Source organism: Sorex araneus, chromosome 2 (genome assembly GCF_027595985.1).
Source record: "Sorex araneus isolate mSorAra2 chromosome 2, mSorAra2.pri, whole genome shotgun sequence".
NCBI classification, from domain to species: Eukaryota; Metazoa; Chordata; class Mammalia; order Eulipotyphla; family Soricidae; genus Sorex; species Sorex araneus.
The window spans coordinates 225,893,634-225,905,994 of NC_073303.1; the positions used below are offsets into that span (position 1 = coordinate 225,893,634).

The 12,361-nt window shown below is 49.7% G+C and overlaps 1 protein-coding gene across 5 annotated transcripts in view; it reads right to left on the minus strand.

The window, feature by feature from the left end:
• SCN8A (sodium voltage-gated channel alpha subunit 8) overlaps positions 1–10,379 on the minus strand; it is a 224,623-nt gene extending 214,244 nt beyond the window's left edge. For 4 of the 5 annotated variants that reach the window (XM_055125622.1, XM_055125620.1, XM_055125621.1 and 1 more), the window contains exon 1: positions 9,943–10,078. The gene's annotated coding sequence lies outside the window, so the exon portion shown is untranslated. Of the gene's footprint in view, positions 1–9,942; positions 10,079–10,251 lie in introns of those variants that run through there. The other variant, XM_055125619.1, reaches the window with a different exon arrangement.
• Between the last annotated feature and the right edge of the window lie 1,982 nt (positions 10,380–12,361).

Genomic DNA, 12,361 nt, shown 5'->3' on the forward strand with positions numbered 1-12,361 from the left:
ACAGCAAAATCATCTTTATTTCCCCCATTTTCCCTCAGTGAAATGGTTCAGGAAGTCCTATTGAGTCTTCCGAGAAAACTATTTCTTACCTTAGAGAAGTATTACTTAATCGCACCCAGTCAAGTGGCACATACAGACAAAATTACACGCACTTTTCCTTTCTCCCTATCTTTTGCCTGAGCTTTCATCATCACAGACAGGCAGGACAAGCCAAGCAGCCAGCCTGCCGCCTCCTTGGTCCACCCCGTCCTGCTGGGCCCTACGGCACCATCTTCCCTACCAGAGCTCTCCTGACCGTCAGGCTGCAGGCCCTCAAAAATCCTCTGCAACGTCAGTTTATGCAAAGGATAAAAGCAATTTCAACAACTCCTTGATGTTTGGCTAATTATTCCAAGTCTGCAGGACTATCTGTCACTGGTGGGTTCTACCCCGGCCCGACTGACAGGATCACTGCTCCCCCAAAACGTCCGTGCTCTCTGCAAAGCCCAGTCTAATCTTGCACCCACATGTCTTTTAGCACAGCAGCCCCAAGCACTCCCTTACCTAAAATTTATTTTTTTATACCATTTAGTTTGCAATTAGACCCATTTTAGGGGACATCATAAATTATCATTAAAAGAGGGGGGAAAAAACCACTTTTCTTATTTTTTCTGTTTTGGGGTCACTCCCGGTGGTACCGGGGGAACTGTGCCGTGCGGAGCATCACGCTCAGGCCCCCTGCATGCAGAGCACACACGCCAGCCCATTCAGCACTTCTCCGGCTCCTGAAAACCTTTTTTATTTTATTTAAAATCCTGCATTTAAGACTTTCAACCAAATAAATTAAGTTCCTAAAACATAGGAAGGATGTAGTATTTCTTTATGCTACATTCCAATACCTTCATTATGCTCATCCTTCAATAATAATTCTAAAGATTTGTGGACTAGTAGGGTATAGTCAAAAAAAAATTTAAAAGATGGGGAGGGGACAACTCTGACCCAAACGAATATTTATTTATTTATTTAGGTTGTTAGGGCATACCCAATGAAGTTCAGGGGGGTTTCCTGACTCTGCACTCAGAAATCACCCCTGGAGGGGACCACGTGGGGTGCTGGGGGTTGAACCCAGGTCAGCTGGATGTCAGGCAAGCGCCCACCCTACTGTAATATCACTCCCTCCCCTAACATTTACTGTTTTGTGTTTGTTCTTAGTCATACCCAGTATGGCTCAGGAGCTGCTACTCCTGGCTCTGTGCTCAGGGTCTGCCCTGGGTCTCGCTCAGGCACCAGGCACTGAGCCCGCTGAGCTAGCTCCCTGGCACCAAATCATTTACTTCAGATGAACCAAAAAGCTGGAATAAATGTCACCAAGAAAAATAAAATATGGAGGGGCTATGTATATCAAAAGGAAAAGGAGGAACTGATTGATTTAGTGAGAGTTCAAATCTCCAAACTATTTTAACAATTGTCTTCAAAAGATAATAAAGGTGCTGGAGAAACGGTACAAGGGTTACATTGCATGTGGCTGACAATATACCTTGCATATGGCTGACCCCAGTTCAATCTCTGACACAACATATGGGCCCCTGAGCACAGAGTAAGCCAAGAGCAAAACTGGCATGGATCCCCCACCCCACATACACACCCCCCCAAAAGGCAATGGAAATAATTGAGAGATGAGGAGGGGGAAGTGTCAAAGTGTGTTATCACTCCAGCCCGTCAAAGTGTAAAGTGACAAAAAAAAATTAGTTATACTAGTTGCTTTTATAAAGTATAATCTGATAAAGTGGATGCTATGGAAGATAGCAAAAGGATAAATTCTGAACCCTTATATTTTTTAGCAGTGTGCCTCTGTTAACAATTCAAATAATGTAAAAGCCATATTTCAAGATGTGAAATGAAAGATAGCTACAACAGAGTCTTTTTGCTTGTTTGTTTTGGGGCCACCTGGCGGTGCTCAGAGATCACTCCTGGCAGTGCTCAGGGGAGCATAGGGGAAGCTGGGATCCAACCTGAGCGGGCCTTGGGCAAGGCAAGTGCCCCACTGGCTGTACTATTGCTCCAGCCCCAACAGTCTCACGAGAATACATTTTCATATGAAATGACTAAGTCTTTTTATTTATTTTTGGGGTTTTAATACCATTTAGTTTGCAACTAGCAGTGCTTAGGACTTATTCCTGGCTCTCTCCTTTGTGAGCCAGGTCTCCCAAGCCCCACCAGAGATCACTACTGCTGAGTTTGCGGGACCTCGTGAGATGCTGGAAATCAAACCGAGGTCGGCCACATGCAAGGTGAGCACTATACCCACTGGACTTGTTCCAGCCACTAGGAGTCCTTTTTTAAAAGAAAGACTATGTAAAAGAAACATTTACAGGTCAGGTTGTGATTCCAGTAGTACAGCACACACCTAACGTCTTTAAGGTCCTCGACCCCATGGTCCCCTGTGCCTCAAAAGAGGCTCAGACTGGGGTTGGAGAGACAGTGCAGCTGGCAAGGCACTTGGCCTTGCACGCACCTGACTGGGGTTCAATCTCCAGAATCCCATATGGTCCCCTAAACACCGCTAGACACAGCCAGAAGTAACCTCTAAGCACTGCTGAGTGTGTCCCCGAAACAACAAAGACAACAAAACAAAAGGGTGGCTCACAATGATTTTTAACAGAGCAGTCTTAAAATATTTAAGAATGTTATTGAATTTATTCCCCAGTTTTTCCAATTCAGAGATTAGACAAAGAAAGCCATTTGTAGCAGAATTCAAGCAGAGCGGGAGATAAAATAAAAAATTTAAAAGCCTGGGACCAGAGACGCAAAGGATCCTGGTTCAATGCCCAGCACAAAATATCCTAAGCATTTGGGAGGCACAACCCTAAAAGCCAAGGGGGCCCCGATAGCCTCCAGCACTGGAGAGCCCCTGCACTGACCCACCTGCTTAGAGGGGCCCTGGGTCTCCTGAGCACTGCTGGGGAAGTCAAACAATGAAAAACAAAACAAAACAAAAAAAACAATATTCTTCCCACAACTCAAATGTTCTATTCCAATATTCCAGGTTTCTCAGGCTCAAACTATGGATCCAAAGAAGAGGACAAGGAAAGAGAAATCCTGTCCCTTAAAAAACGAGCAGTCCCCAAGTTCACATTCAAACTTCCTTGTCCATCTTCACTGGGTTCCCTCATTTCTTCACTGTCTCCCCGCTCTGATACCGCCCCTCATCCCCAACACTCCCTTCCCCATCACAAACCAACCTTTTAAAATGCCTTATTTTCTTCAAGGCATTTTTTTTCCCCTAGAAATCAAACATTTCGCCTCTTTATCTTGACCAAAATCTTAGAAAATCTAATTGAGAATTCTGCAGCAAAATGAGATTTCTAGGTATTCTGACCTCTGAGAAAGCGCCGTGAGTTTCATTTGCAACCTGCTCAATTTTTTCTCTGCAATTTAATAATAAGACAGCAATCTGCTTTCATTTAAAAGCATTTTATGTGGCTTCTTACTAAAATAAAATGACACTAGTGAATGTGAAGCGAAAGCCTGTTGTATTACCCTTAATTGAAGGAGAATTCCTCCAGAAATAAGAAACTTACCACGTAATAAATCAAGCCCCGTTCATTTACACAGCTATTGCTTGGTAAAAATAAAGGGAAAATGCTATTTCCAGGAAACACTTAAGCATTTCCCGTCCCAGCCTTCATATGTCTATGTCATTAAAAATAAGGAGATAATAAGATAAAAATGAATTAATTATTCAATAAAATTTGATTGCTTCCCTTGTGGATCATTATCTTAAATTCTGAAGTAATATTTTAATTTTGGCTTTTCTTCCTCCCGAAGTTCCATGGTGGTAGGGATGCAAACAATCAGTTAAAAATCCAAGACGTGAAAAAGAAAAACAAATGACATGTATAATTTCCAGCATCAAAAACTCCATCCCTGGGTAAATAAGCACTCCCTGTATCTCTCTGATATTCTTCCTCCCCAGGAACTCCAATGACTCTACCGTGTAAAAGCCACACCAATCAACAGACCGCGAAAGGTGCCTGCTAATAGTCCCTTGAGGGGGTTCGAGTGCTGCCCTCTTCAGATCCCGGGGCAGGCCTGTGAACACAGGCTGCCTCTTCCCACCACCGGTCGTGCATCTAAGTCTCTCCTGCTGACTTTTTCTGCCACCCTAACCCAATCAATTCCTTCTAGAATGAAGAGTTTCGAGTCACAAACTAAGAGGCCCTCTCAGCCTTGCAGGAGTCTCTGAGGCCTCCAGCCTTGACTCCGTTTTGCACCCCTCACCTGTATAAACCTACAGGACTCCTGAACTGATGTTCCCTTTCACCTTTACCTTTCTAGTCCATCAGCTCCCAGAAAGGCTTGGGCTCTAACTCGCATGCCACTCACTCCCTGCACAAATCCCCAGTATCCTCTGTTCTTCTGAGTCTCACACCCGTTTCCACCTTGCAGAAGCCAAGTCCAGAAAGTAATGGCGATGATTCCCTGTGACTCTGGTTGGCACTTACACAGGCGATGCGAGAGTATTTATAAGTCGCCAGGTGTATGCACAAGAAATCAGGACATAGTGACCTTTTCGAAAGCTGCAGGATAGCTACGGGAATCAGCAAGTCAGTTCAATGCTTCCTATTTTCACCCAAACTCTATTTATTGACAAATCTTCTGTTCATTTTCCCTCATCCTTCCTGCTTCCAAAATGCCCTCCTTCAAAGGTACCTTTGCCCTCCCTCTGCCTAACCCAGAATCATTCATTATGCCCACTCACTAGGATATGTTTAGCTATCTGGGATGATAATCTCTTAAAATAAAGCCAAAATTGTTCGCTTTACTTGGTTATATGAACACCCGAATATAAAACCACTTTTTTTTTTTAATGGGAAAAAGAAAAATCCTTCAAGATGAGTCAACCAACCTCATATCCCTATCTACCACTAAATGCTCCCAGAACCCTGGACAGCTTACTTTGTGGCTCACTCAGGACTCAGTGTCCTCAACTCCAAAATTCTAAAACGCAGAACAGTAACTCGCTAGGGGGACCTAATCTTTTTTTTTTTTTTCGTAACCAGACAATACAGAGTAATAGTCACCAAAGGTTAACAGGCAGTTGTATGACCTTGTCTGATACCGTGTCAAGTAAAGCACTTCATAGACCGCAATAAGGGGAGAACTTAGAACGATACTTGGAGAAAAAGCAACTCCAAGCTTGTTGAAATCAAAACACTGAGCTCAAGGAGAATAAAGGGGAGCCTCAGCTTTGGGGTTCACTCTAGCTTCAGGTTCTAGGCTGGAGCCCAAAATGGCTCCGCTGGTGTGTGCCAGCTTCTTGTCAGTACAGTCCTATTCTCGAACAGCCTGAAGGTGAAGGAGGAATGACTTCGGCCACCATACTTGCACTGTGCTAGCAGAGATCAGCACTGCAACTGTATACGGCAGCACCTTCCTCCTTGTAGACAAGCAACGGCCACCCAAGTGACCTGCAGTTTCTCCTCTCTGCCAGACTGAAAAGCAAGCCACCGCCGCCTTTCAGACTTCTGGAACTTAACTTACATATACTATACTGCACACAGATAAATACTAGGCTGTGAAATGCCTACAGGGGAAGAGGCTAATATTACTGAGCTCTAGGTATCAGAAATCCTAAGGAAACAGCTTTCACTAATCCCCGCGCACATCCTGTAATGAAGATATTATTTTTCTTTTTAGAACACTGGAGCTCAAAGAGGCTGAACAAACTGCTCAAGGTCACAAGCCTGTTCCGTGGCAGAACTAAGGTTTTAACTTGATTCTGCTTGGCGCTGGTGCCCATACTGTTTCTGTTTTTTTTCCTTCTCGGTGATACAACTTTGGCAACCCAATGGGGTCTTCGTGTCACCTGAATTCCTGACACAGAACTTAACTGCAGGTCCTGACTTGGACTCTATAATTTTACAAAGGTACAAAGAAAAAATTCCAGCATTTACATCCGACATTGATTTCCTGTTCTTCCACTATTATTTTTAGGATGAATCACTGGACTAGACTGGTATATATATTATTATACACCACGCAATATTTTGGCAATTTAAATATTTCTCAAGGGTGAAAGATGGGGGGGTGCAGAGAGATAGTATGGTGAGTAAGGTACTCACCTTGTATGTGGCTGACCTAGGTTCAATCCCTGGCATTCATTTGGTTCCCTGAACTCACCAGGAGTGATTTCTGAGGACAGAGCCAGGAATAACCTCTGAGCAATGCCAGGTGTGCCAACCCCTCACCACCCCCCGCCGCAAAAGGAAAAAAAGTGAGAGCTGAATTTCCTCTTTAACACTTTCATAGTTATAGTTGTTGAGCACAGCATCACTGTCTAAGCCAGTTGTCACTAAAGTGCTTTAGTATCTATACATACTTTGTATCCAGTAGGTGCAGAGTATTTATTGATTCACTGATTAAATCATGATTGAGGTTTCTATATTCCTCTAGGTAACTTGCCAAATTTAAATGAAGAGATTATACAGGAGTCCAATTCTACGAATAGATTCTTTAAAGATAATCTTTTAGAAAAAGCTTAGATATTGGTGGTGGGGAATGTGCACTGGTGGAGGGATGGCTATTTGATCATTGTGTGATTGTAACTCAAACATGAAAGCTTGCAACTATCTCAGTGATTCAATAAAAAATTAAAAAAGAAAATTTAAAAAAAGAAAAAACTTAGAGATTTAGGAAAAAGAAAGGCAAACTGAAATGCAAAAATTTAGTGTTTAAGTTGTTAAATGTCTACCAGTGAACTGTGATAGTAAGAGCTTAACGAGCTCTTGGTTTAGAAATACAATTATTCTAAATAACTTTTGATGTGCTTCTTGCCCTCTCTACAACAGACAAAAAAAGAGAAAATATACAGTAGAGAACAAAATACAGACTTTTAGAGTGTGATCTCATTTACTTTCTCATATAGTCTATAGGAACTAAATATTCCTTACATATTCCAGAATAACTTGTTACATAATATCAGTACACTAAAGATAATTATTTTTCATTTGTAAAATATTTTTTTGTGATGTGGATATTCTCTATCCTTGTATTCTTTTCAAGCAGGTGCCAGGTTTCTTACCTGATCGTGACAGAAACTGACGATCAAGCCTAATGACAAGCACAAAAATGTCAGCTGCCCCGGATAATGCCCTAATTCATATGTCTCAACCTCAAGCATATGACCTTTTCAGAGACATTAAAACAATTCCGTCATGGTAAAACATAAATGCAGAGAGCTACTTGGGTGGCAGGAAGTTCCCTAGTGATGGAAGCCTGAGAGCACAGAGCTCCCACAGGGGGATTCCTGGGCCGGGTGGGAGGTTCTACAAGCTGAGTGTTCTGGCCCATTTCCCATTCCAGGATTTTGAAACAATCCTTTGACAGGCCTGCTTCAGTAATACAATGCTCGCTTACTAGCCTGACATGCGGGGTCCTTTCCCCAACGCACTGTTCCAATTAACCCCGAGAAGATGCCCTTCTTCTGAACCAACCCAATTTAGCATCCACTGACTTCTCATGGAGACAAAATGTCCATAATATTAATAGCTTCTTGCTGTCTGAAATTATTGAAATGGGCTGGAAATAATGCAGTCAGCAAAATGTCACTGTACAACTAACATACAGAGATCTGTTGCAGCCTGTAAAACACTCGCCAAGGGGCAGCCAAAATGCAGAATTAATTCATGGTTAAGGTGAGAATAACTGAGCAAAATATGGTAACTAAGCGTGCGCACACACGCACACACACACACACAAACCCCTCTCTAGAGGAACGCCTGATGATAATAAAAGCGGAGAGCGGCACTCTGTCCGTCACTCTGTCCCTGCACTTCCTTCACTGCGGGGCCGCCGGGGAACTGTCCTTTCAGCACCAGGACGAGAGCTGCCAGCACAAACCGGAATCCAGGCGCGTGCGCCAGACCCGGAGAAACCTTTATAAAGCTCCCTTGATAAAATGCTTCCTTTGATGGAATTATCAATTTCGGTTAACGTTTATTCCGAAAAAAAAAAGATGGAAATAAAACTGAAGCTAAGAAACCAGAAACTGGTGCACTCTGAAGAATCGCTGTGCAATGCCCACCGCCAGCTCTATTAAGGAGCACATTTAAACATAGCCGGAATCAGATGTTCGCAGAACATGGAACATGCCTGCAGCCCTCGCCAGGGAGAGCCTCAATTTCTAGGACAGAGAATGCCATCACCACCGCCCCCTCCCCCTCCCAAGCAACCAAAAATTCTCTTTCAGGGAGAACTTAAGGCCTTACGGGTCATGAGCTCCAAAGGGGGAGGGAAAAAAAATGCTGCAGTGTTCAAGAACCAGGTTAAAGGCAATGTGCTACAAAGCTTCCGACATTCTAACTCCCAGAAGAAGCCTTCCAGGATGGTACCGGGTGGTAGCTGGCCATTTATTTGCATTACACATCAAAAAAAATTTTTTTTAATTCACAAGGAAAGAAAAAAAAAAGAATCCTTGCACCCAGCCCCCCTCCCCATACCTTCTATTGCACGTGGAGAAAATAGAAGTACGGAGATGTGAAACCCTGAACCCTACCACACCCAGACTCTCCCCTGGAAAGCTAGGCATCCCCCAGCCCCAACACATGCCACCTCGGAAAGGCTCTCCAAGTTCAAACTTGAGAAACAGTTAACTGAAAGCACCTTCTCCCTTCCCCCGAGCCCTCGCCTACGCTGCCGGCTTCCATCTCCCCCTCTCTGCAGCCCACCGTGCCTGGAAAGCGGCTTTCCTGGTGGGGCCGACGCTCCGTGCTCATTATTCCGCCCTCCCCCCCGCATGGAGCCGAATGCAACGCAAAGTTTCCGAGGAACGCCACCGTTTCGGGATGAACATACATGGACGCCGAAGGCTGGCATCTCCGGGTGCAAAGCTGTGCCTCCACCCCCACCCCCAATGCTTCAAAAACTGCAGTGTAAGGAGGACGAGGGCACAGGGTGGGGTGGCTGGAAGGCAGGCAGGGCTCGGAGAACCCTGTTTACCCGGCTGAAAAAAAACGGATTCCCACCGCACCCCGCCTCGCAGCTCGGGCCCCTGCGAGCGAAGGAAAGTCCTGCATAACCCCGGGAAAGTTAACTGCCAAGTCTCCACCGGTGGTTGCAGGCGCCGGAGCTCGCTGGGGGGAAGGCAGGGGCTCCTGCGGCGCCCCGAGAGCCGCGCGCCCAGGCGGCGAGGCGGGGGCCCGGGCCGCGGGGCTGGGCGTCCCGGAGGCCACGCGCGAAGGGCGCCGCGGCCGCCGGCGGCAAGGGGTGGGGGAGGGCAGGGAGCCGGCGGGCGAGGAGCCGGCTCCGCATCGGGTGGCGTAGGGCTGGGGCGGGGGGAGGGGAGCCTGGGAAAGTGATGGACCTCCCAATGCAGGATTCTGGCTGCCGGGGAAGGTCCCGGGGGCCCCCAACTCCGTCCCGGGGCACACGGGCGGGCGGGGGACGCACGCAGCCGAGTGAAGGGCAGGGGACTCCCCGGCTTCTGCGGTGGGCAACAACCCGGAGGCGGAGGGGGGAGGATGCAGGCAGGCCTGGGGGAGGGGGCAACGCCGGGGCAGATCCCCCCGACGCTGACCTTCCGAGCGCACCCGGGACGGGGGGCCCCCGACGAGGCCCCTCCGCTGCCCGGAGGGAGCCGGGGACACTGCGCCAGGGGAGAAGTGCCGAGGGCAAGCCCGTGCTCCCCGGTGCAGCCCGGAGACGCGGCGTGGGGGCGGCGGGCCGGGGTCCACGTTCTCCTCCGGGGACCCCGGGGACCCCCGGCGCGGGGGGAAGAAGCGGGACTCGCACCGCCGGGCGACAGCCGCGCCGGCCAGCCCCGCTCGGTGTCGCGCGAGCCCCGCCGCGCACTCTGCGGCAAAGCGCCCGGCCGGAGCGGGGCGAGCCCGCGCGGGGTCCCGGGGCGAGCAGGGGGCGCCGGCCGGCCCGCGCGGCGCGGCGGGGGGCCCCGGGGCGACTTACGGTGCGGCGGCTCGGGCGGCGGCGGCGGCGCTAGCGCGGGGCCCGGGAGGCGCGGCCGGACTGCAGAGGCGCCGGGGCTGCGGCGGGCGGGACTGCGGTGGGCGCCATCTTGCAGCGCTCCCCGCGCCCGCGCCCCGCGCCGCCCGGGCCCTTGCATAATTGAGGGCTCGCGCCCGCCGCGCGCCGCCGCCGCGCGCGCCCCCGCCGCGGGCCCCCCGCCCCGCGCCGACCCCCGGCGCGCGCCCCCCGCCGCCGCCGCCGCCGCCGCCGCCCGTCCGCCCGCCCGCCCGCGCCCCGCGGCCCACCTACCCCTGCAGGGCGCGCCCGCTCGCCCCAGCGCGCCGCGCCGCCGGCCCGCCCGCCGCTCGCCCGCCGCTCGCCGCCTCTCCGGCCCGCGTCCCCGCGCCCGACGGATCCGGGCCGCCCAGCAGGCGCCGGCAGGGGGCGCCGCTGCTCGCCGCGCCGCGCCCGCGTCCCCGGGCCCGCCTCCCCGACGCCCCCGCCGAGCCGCGCGGGAGGGGCCCGGTCGCGCTCCCGCACCCGCGCGGACCCGGCGCCGGGACTCGGGCGCCGCTCGGGGGCCCCGGACACTCGCCGCCCCCGCGGGCGCGCAGGGCTCGGCTGCAGCGTCCGGCACCCCGGGAACCCCGGAACTTGCTGTGCTCCTCGCCCACCGCGCGGCCGGGAGTGGGAAACGGCCGGTGACCGCGGCGGTGGCACCCCGTGGTGACTTCCCGGGGACCGACTTTAGGGGCGACCCCGCTTTGCGGGCAGCGCCTAGAACTAGAGCCACGTAGCACTCACCTGACCTGTGAGCCTCGGTCTGTCCGTCTGCACTGTAGGCGCGAGCGTTCGGACCGCTTACACCCCGCCCTCCGGCAGGAACCTAGGACCCAAGGCTCAGTACCCCCTTGTGCCTCCCGTCCACAGATTATTTCCAGCACGAATTACAGTTCAGAGTACTGTCAGCGGGGGGGCGGGGGTGCACAACCTCTCGGAACCCCCGTGTTCTTGACTCTTGAAGAGAACCCACATGGTGCCAACCTGATAGACTTATTGTGAGGATCAAAGAGGAGGGCGCGTTTCACGCACTGTGGAGTATGCTCTACATACATTTTCTAATTGCTCTCCCGGGGCCCAGAGGTGGATGGCTCCGTGACAAAGTGCCTGTCTTGCTACGCGACGCCAGGACTGGTTCGATGGCCCTGCTTGCGTGGGACCCTTTGCCGCGTTACAACAAAGCACTTGATCTCTGGCACCCCCTGGGTCCCATCCCTGGACTGTCTAGGCTGCACAGAGTGTGGTCGGCAAGCACCGCTGGGTGTGGCCCCTAAGTTTTTTTTTTTCTTTAATTATTCCAGGAGGCCCGTGAAACAGCTCAGAGGGCTGGAGCGCACGTATGCAGGCGCTCCAGATCTTGGCATTGCGCGCCTCCCGGCATTCCTGGACCCGAACCCTGAACAGTCAGGCCTGAGCTTCGTGAAAGCCCCCCACGACCCCAAAGTTCAGGTTGTTGAGATTTGACATATAACAAGCTGCACATATTTAGATGAAGTAATTTTAGCAGCTGCATACATACACAAAAATATCAAATAAATGTACCTACCCATCACCTCCAAAAGTCCTCATGTCTTTTTGTAATCCATGCATCACTCTCCCACATTCACTCCTTCTCCAGGCAACTACTAATCTTCTTTCTATTAATGTACATTAGTTTGCATTTTCCAGAATTAAAAAAAAATGAAATCATACAGCCCGTACTTTTCTGGAACAGTTCCTTCCACTTAGCATATTTACTTTGAAATTATTCAGTTGCTCATTATTCCACTATTGATCAATAGTTCATTCCTTTTTATTGCTGTATAGTATTTGTTATGGGAATATACCCCACTTTATTTCTCCAATCGCCCATTATTTATGTTTAGTTCATTTCCTGTTATTTCCTATTTTACCTATTTCCTAATTGCAAATAGGGTTATTGTATTTTTGTGCAAATCTTTTTATTAACGTTGACTTTCATTTACCTTGGATAAGAGTATCCAGGAACGAAAGGACAGAGTTTTGTGTATTTGTATATTTAATGTTAAGAAAGGACCAACCTGGGGTCAGAGAGTCAGTCCATGTTTTGAGGCACTTCCCCTGCATGAAGAAGACCTTGGTTTGAACCTTGGTACAGCCATCTGTGACTCCTGACAACAGAGAAAGGAACAGCCACTGATCGGGGTCGCCTCAAGCTATGCCCCCTACCCTGCAAAAAAATAAGACAAAACAAAAAGACTGACCAAACTGCCCTGCAGCAGTGGTTGTGCCACTTCATGCGCATTCTCACTGCCGGCATCTACACACCAACATCCAACTACGATGAAGAAGAAATCGAGAAGTTCTACATGGAGCTAGAGAAATTCTATAAAGAAGACCA